Source organism: Amphibalanus amphitrite, unplaced genomic scaffold (genome assembly GCF_019059575.1).
Source record: "Amphibalanus amphitrite isolate SeventyFive unplaced genomic scaffold, NRLGWU_Aamphi_draft 000202F_arrow, whole genome shotgun sequence".
NCBI classification, from domain to species: domain Eukaryota; kingdom Metazoa; phylum Arthropoda; class Thecostraca; order Balanomorpha; family Balanidae; genus Amphibalanus; species Amphibalanus amphitrite.
In genome coordinates, this window is record NW_024881697.1 from 357,915 (window position 1) to 365,705 (window position 7,791).

Consider the following 7,791-nt stretch of genomic DNA (forward strand, 5'->3'; position numbering starts at 1 on the left):
ACCGTTACAAGCTCAAAAAGGTTAATCATATCGAAAGCTGAGCTTTCTAACAGCCAATCAATGCTAAACACGACTACTTTTTAAAAATGTTGAGGTGAAGCAAGCGATTGTCCAAAGTTGTCCAAAGCCTGCTGCCATTGTCCAACCGAATTCCGAATTGGACATTGGACAAAATCGGAATTCCGAAAATTCAAGTTCCGATTGACACCACTAGTTGTTACGGGCGGGGAAGCCAGCTGTGCCAAGGATTTTTTTCTTCGAACACCGGTTTCCGAGATATAGCCTCAGGCAATTCCTCGAGGTCACGCTGCAACCCTATGTTTGGCGGCTTATAACTTAGAAACTATTGGTTTTCAATGGTAAAAATTTCATACGGTTCAACTTGCAATCAACCAGCAAACGTTTTGGCTATCTCGGATTTTCGATTTTTTAAAATTTTGATCACGTGACATCTTGATCTTTTTTCGAAGAGTGACCTTGATATTTTCCCAACTGAAAGTCGCAATTTTGTCTGATGACGATTTAAGCCTTATCAATTGTCATTCATATGCGACAATAAAAAAGTGGCTTTCGGCCTGCATTGACCTGAGATCAGGTCATTTTATGACCTGTCCATTATTACGAGCGGGAGCGACAGCGAGATCTCGAGACTAAAGCATGATAGCGACAAGTGGTAAACGATACAGGATTCACACGGATAAGGTCTACAATTTTTACAATGGTCATTTTCAGGTCAGGTCAAAGATGACGTCACAGGGGTAAAAAGGAAGTCAAAATAGTTTTGGCTGTACCTTTTGATCTAATAAAGAAAGAGACGTAGAATAGGCACCAATCCGTTTGCTTTCGCCTAGCGCCAGTTCGTTTTGAATTTCGATACCGATGACCTGAGGTCAGTTTCAGGTCAATTTCTTGACCACCCCATTATAAGTCAATTGGGGAAAAATCAGCTCCCTTATTTTTACACTAAAACGCGTCGGAATTGCCTAATATACCATGAGTGGCTCCATATGCGACTAGCTTTGACTACCTTGAGACCTTTTTTGCTCTTGGTCAACTGTGACGTTGCTCTTGGGTCATGTGACGTCATTAAAGGTCACCAAATGTTTTTTGCTAATAACTCCTTACAGGTTTGAGATACAGCCGCGCGGATAGGCTCATTGTGTTCAGCTCGTCAAGGCCCATCGAATGATATATATGATGACCTTAAGGTCACGTGACCTAAGGTCAACTTTTGACCTTGACCTTTCGAGGTCAACATACACATGTTTCGATGCGGATCGACGAGAGGATCACGATGGTGCTATTAGTTTGTTCCTCGCTGGGATACTTCGAAAGTTATTCGAGAAAAACTTCATATATATGTAGTGCCGCCATTTAGACTTTCTTTTTACCCCTGTGACGTCATCTTTGACCTGACCTGAAAATGAATTGAGTAAAAATTGTAGACCTTATCCATGTGTACCCTGTACCGTTTACCGCTTGTCGCTATCTTGCTTTTTTCTCGAGATCTCGCTGTCGCTCCCGCTCGTAATAATGGACAGGTCATAAAAATGACCTGACCTGAGGTCAACGCAGGCCGAAAGCCACTTTTCTTATTATCGCATATGAATGATAATTGATAAGGCTTTAATCGTCATCAGACAAAATTGCGACTTTCAGTTAGGAAATTATCAAGGTCACTCTTCGAAAAAAAAGATCAAGATGTCACGTGATCAAAATTTTCAAAAATCGAAATCCGAGATAGCTTAAACGTTCGCTGGTTGACTGCAAGTTGAACCATATCAAGTTTTTACCATAGAAAACCAATAGTTTCTGAGTTATAAGCCGCCAAACATAGGGTTGCAGCGTGACCTCCAGGAACTGCCCGAGGCTATATCTCGGAAACCGTTGTTCGAAGAAAAAAATCCTTGGCACAGCTGGGTTCCCCGCCCATCACAGCCCATTAGACCAATTTTTAGCAAAAAATAAAAAATGCGGGTGTAAATTTTAAGTTTTTTTGGTCGATCTATCGTGGAATGCCCCAGAGGAGATGTCACAGGGAAATGAAACTTGCAGGATCTAGTATCCATTATGAGTCCCACAACTTGCATATCTCGGATTTTTCCTAAAGGTCATATGAGGTCAGGTCATTTTCGTGACCTCACCATTATAAGTCAACGGGGGAAAATGAAAACTGCTATTCTGGCGCCGGGAACGATCTCCAACTATCTCAAGCACACAGAATCGTGATTTGATGCACTCCTTGCAAGGTTAGATGCGTCACTTTTGCAATGTTGACCTTGCGTTACGTCATTTATGACGTCATCAAGGTCATATTAGTTTTTCGTCAATATTTCTTGATCAAATTGAGCTAGCGAGTCGGGAAAGCAACCAATGGACTCAGGAAGACCTGCCGAATCGAATGATATGCGACATGACCTCTTTCGACCAACGTCGTGACCTGGGGGTGCTGACCTGACCTTGACCTGAGGTCAACACCCCAAGTTGACCTGACCCGGACAAAAAGTATATCATTCGACGCGCCTGAGCAAGACGAATACGATGCTGCCAAAATCGGTGCTCTGCGGCCGTTTTTTGCGATGTTATTCATCAAAACTATACAATCTTTGATAAACACTGGCATCAAAACTGATGACATTCCTTGCGAAGTTTCAGATGGCAATGACAAAACAGTAACTGATGATCAAAATATTGCAGAAACCTTTAACAAATTCTTTTCCGAGATAGGTGAAACTTTAAGGAAAAGGATACCACCTTCACCATTTGACCCACTGAGCGAAGTACCATTCGTGCATGAAGAAATGGATTTAACTCTTACAAATGAACAAGAACTTATCGATATAGTTAATAAACTGAAAAATGTCGGTGCTGGTATCGACAACATTAACTCTAAATTGTTTAAAGCTTCATACAAGGCCATACTAAATCCTTTACTTTACTTCTTGAACACTTGTTTAAGCAAAGCTGAATTTCCATCACCCCTAAAAGTGGCAATCATCAAACCAATATTTAAGGATGGCGATAAAAAGCAAGTGGGTAATTATAGACCAATTAGCATTTTACCCTTTATTTCAAAAATACTTGAAAAACTAATATACCGAAGGCTCATTGAGCATCTTAACCGAAGCAACATTATTCACTGTAATCAATTTGGTTTTCAAAAAGGAAAGTCAACTTATATGCCGATTCTTCTTCTACAAGATATAATTACTAAAGCCTTTGAAGAGGGCAACTTTGCGCTCGGCTTATTTCTAGATGTAAGAAAAGCTTTTGATACGGTGCACATTGATTTGCTACTACAAAAATTACAAAGGTATGGTATAAGACACAAATCACAACAAATATTATCTTCATACTTGCAAGAAAGGAAGCAATGTGTGAAAATAAGAAAAGCATACTCATCTGTCAAAAATGTTACTATGGGAGTTCCACAGGGATCGATCTTGGGTCCTCTGTTATTTATATTATATATAAATGATTTACCAAACATCAGTCCTGACGTAACTTGCCTCTCCTATGCAGATGACACTGCAATCATATTTAAAGATAAATGCATACATAGCCTACAAAGAACTGTAAATGAAGTTACTGAAAAAGTCAGTAACTGGTTTCATGCAAACTTTCTTTCTCTAAACGGCACAAAAACTTTCACACAGCATTATGCAACTCAGTCTTCAGGGTTAAAAGTAAACGTAGTACTTGATTCAACTGAAATTAAAGAGAAAGAGTTTATCAAATATTTAGGAGTCTTCATCGATAAGTCATTGAAGTTCACAAAACATATAGACTATACATCAAATATCGTTAGCAGGAACATCGGAATAATGGCAAGAGTACGCTTCTATATTGATAAGAGAACGACCCTCCTTTTGTATAATGCCCTAATTCTTCCATATCTTAACTATTGCTGTATCGTTTGGGGAAATAATTACCATGCTCAGTTAGAAAAACTCATCATATTACAAAAGAGAGCTGTCAGACTAATTGAACGAGTTTACCCACCTCAGAGCTCTGTGCCTATTTTCAAAAAATATAACTTATTAAGGATAACTGATATTGCGAGATCTCATATGCTTCTTGTTATGCACAAATTTATTAAAGAACAACTTCCAGAAACAATTAACAACCTGTTTGATTTGAGTCCCGAAAACCATGCCGGCACGAGGCGTACCACTCACTTCAACCAGCCCTTCTCTAATCGCAACTACAGACTATTTACTATCAGATTTCTAGGTCCTAGATTGTGGAATAGCATTGTTGCACCTCTTTTCACAACTGTTAATCATATTCCATCTTCAAAACAAATAATAAAGAAGGTGATACGTAGACACTTTGTTGATTCATACAACACTTAAGATAAATATGAACAATTAATGAACAATCAAAACAATAATAAGAATAATCAACCTCATAGCGACAAACATTATTCCTACCTATATATTGTGTATAGCTATACTGTTCGTATATCGTTAGGGGTTTGTATAAATATGTGCTATTTCCACGGTGTACTCTGCGTTGGAAATAGTACATATTACCCACTTTGGTTTGTGGGATGCATATGTGTCGTGTGTGTATGTATGTGTGTATGTTTCGCGTACATGATACATATGCATATGCATGTATGTACGTATGTGCATGCCATGCATGTACACAACATAACGATTCGTAATGTATATACCTATATTAAATACCAACTACAATAAATCCTTGTGTGCCACCCTTCTCAATCATTGTCTATTTCAGTTTGCATATTTACCTTATGGTAAATATGCAAATTGAATGTAGGTTACATGCATTACCTACATTGACATCTATACAACTTATTGTACTAATTCTTATAATACTCTAGTCCGTGCTGTTTCCTGAGGTTCTGTCTGGCAACAAGCCTAGCTTAGCCGGACGGAGCCAAGGGTTTCGGCAATAAAAATAACCTTGCAAGAACATGACCAGGCATGCTTTTCCCCACCTTGAGTATGAATGCGTATTGCGTTAATTACTAACACTGGTATAAATGATAGTTGCTTGTGTTGGTATAGTGGCCAGTCATTTTGCTTCACTTGGCAATGACTACTTTCCTCCTTTTTGGCGTACTTACTAACATTTTTTAGTAGTATTGCATGCGTTATATTTTATTTATATTTTCCACTTCTTAGCAGGGAGTGCCGCGACTTGATCAATTTATTATGTTACCTGGTGTTAAAGTAAGGTCTCTGTGCGTCGCCGGGACTGTGGGAGGGGGCACTCCTGGTTACCTGATCATGGGTAACGGACTATCTTAGAAAAAAAAAACTGAACCGTACCTTGGGGCACTTGACCTGACCTCAGAGGTCACCGGTTGACCTAGGACTTTAACCCTATTCCTGGCGGGCTCCGCCGGGACAAGAAACTGGCGGGGGGGGGGGCCGATTCGGCCCCCCCCTGAGATCTCGAGAACGAAGCAAGATAGCGACAAGCGGTAAACGGCATCGGATACGCACGGCCAAGATCTACAATTTTTACAAAGGTCATTTTCAGGTCAGGTCAAAGATGACGTCACAGGGGTCGAAAAAGTCAAAATGGCGGCACTAGATATGGAGAGAGTTTTTCTCGAATAACTTTCGAATTAGTCAAGATAGGAACAAACTAAGGGCATCATCGTGATCCTCTCGTCAATCCGCATCGAATGATATATATGTTGACCTCGAAAGGTCAAGGTCAAAGGTTGACCTCAGGTCACGTGACCTCGAGGTCATCATGTATATCATTCGATGCGTCTTGACGAGCTGAACACAATGAGACCATCCACGCGTCTGTATCTTGTTCCTGTACGGAGTTATTGGCCAAAAACCTTTGGTGACCTTTGATGACGTCACATGACCTCACAGCTGCCCAACAGCAAAACAGACCTCAAGGTAGTGAAGGTTGATCGTATATGAAGTCATGTATGGTATATGGGGCCATTCCGACCCGTTTTAGTGGTAAAAACAGGGAGTTGATTTTTCCCCCATTGACTTATAATGGGGAGGTCGCGAAATTGACCTGACCTTAGGTCACCGATATCAAAATTCCGAGATATACAAATTGCACATACTGGTACCCTAACTAAACCCTGAAGAGAAGAAATTGATCGGTCAAAAACTCTAGCTCTGGCGTGATTGCAAACTTTTCTGAGGTAGCGTCACCAAACCGCCTCTGGTGACCTGACCTGAGGTCAGATCAACTCAAAATTTTCAGACATGTTGCGTAGAAGCCTTTTAGGAAAAGTCAGAAAATTTGAGCTTCCTAGCTCAACGCGTTTGGGAGATATAACCAAAAAACCTCAGGGGGGGGCTCCTGAGGCCCCCCCCGCCAGGAATAGGGTTAAAATCGGGTACCAATCTCTGCGTCTCGTAACGGCGCACACGCTCGTTTTTTCCGTGACGCGCTAGCTCTACCAGGGGCGAAACGGCGAGGGGGGGTCGTACCCGCCCCCCCTCGGCCGGCGCGTATGTAGAAAACCAATAGGTCCGGCGAGGGTTAAAGTGGTTCAGTGAGATCCGCTCTCGACGCCAGGAAGCCAGAAAGGACAGCCTCCTTTAGCAGTTGAAGTTCCTGGTCCTCTGCAGTGGCGCTTTTCACGCTGTCGAGCAGCAGGTCAGTGTGGCCTGAAGCTCTGCCACCAGGACGCTCCGCACAGCTGGTACATGGGCGTCTTCTCCACATTCGTCAGCTTCATTGGCGTACTGGACTGGGCTCCTTGAGAGTGCATCGGCTGCTTTGTGCTGCGACCCAGGCACCCAGCTAGCCATGAACGGCCCTACCTCCCCCATCTTCATCTTAACCCGCGACCGCCTGGGGGGGGGTCGGATCCGACCCCCCCCCCTCCGTTTTTCTTGAATAACTCATGAACCGCTTGCGCTATCAACTTGAAACTTGGCATACGTTCTCCCCCATCAATTTGACGTCTCCTGTGCAGTTTTTAAGATTTTTTTTTCCAATTTTTTTTTAGATATATCGATTTTAGTGATGTAACTACATGGCGTTTTCAGTCAAAAAATGGTAATGTTTTAAAAATCGCCAAAAATCGAGGTTTTAAGCAAATTGCAAATTAAGCACATGAAAGGACGCAGCTCAACGAGTTCTTTAAAATGGCTATCTCGGATTTTCCATAAAATGCGTTTTTCACCCCTAAAAAATTCAAAAAACTTAATTTTTTGGAAAACAGCTAATAAAATCCAAAATTTTGAGAATTAAAAAAAACGGAATACATGTTATAGAGCTCTATTAGAACATTAGATGTCCCAAATTTCAACTTTCTATCTTGAATTTTGACCCCCAAATTGTAAAAAATAGCTCCAACATGCATAGGGCATGGTGACGTCATAAGCATTTTCGCGAATTAGAGGCACTTCTGAACATCGCATGTGAAAACAAATGGCACCACTAGATTCCTGGGACAAAGCTCGTCTAGAAAAGTGCATTTTTATTTAAAAAATAAAAAGTTAAAAAATTGATTTTTTTCCTTAGCCCTTGTTCAGTTATGTATTGTATAAACGATTTTTTATGCTTTCAATGCACACTTATCACCAGCACAGTGACTTGGGGTCACATATAAAAATTACCATCGGATTTGGCGTGAAAAATAAGCCATAAAACATGTGTCGCACGCCCATGTAGCAGAAAGTGAAAACCGTGACCTTTCGTGACCTGACCTTGACCCGTGCTTAGTATGACCCCTATACGCACATGGTACCTTCACTAGGTCTTTGAGGTCATTTGTGGTGAGTTTCGAGCAGCAGCTATCGATTCCGCTGTCCGTAAGCCTAATCATGC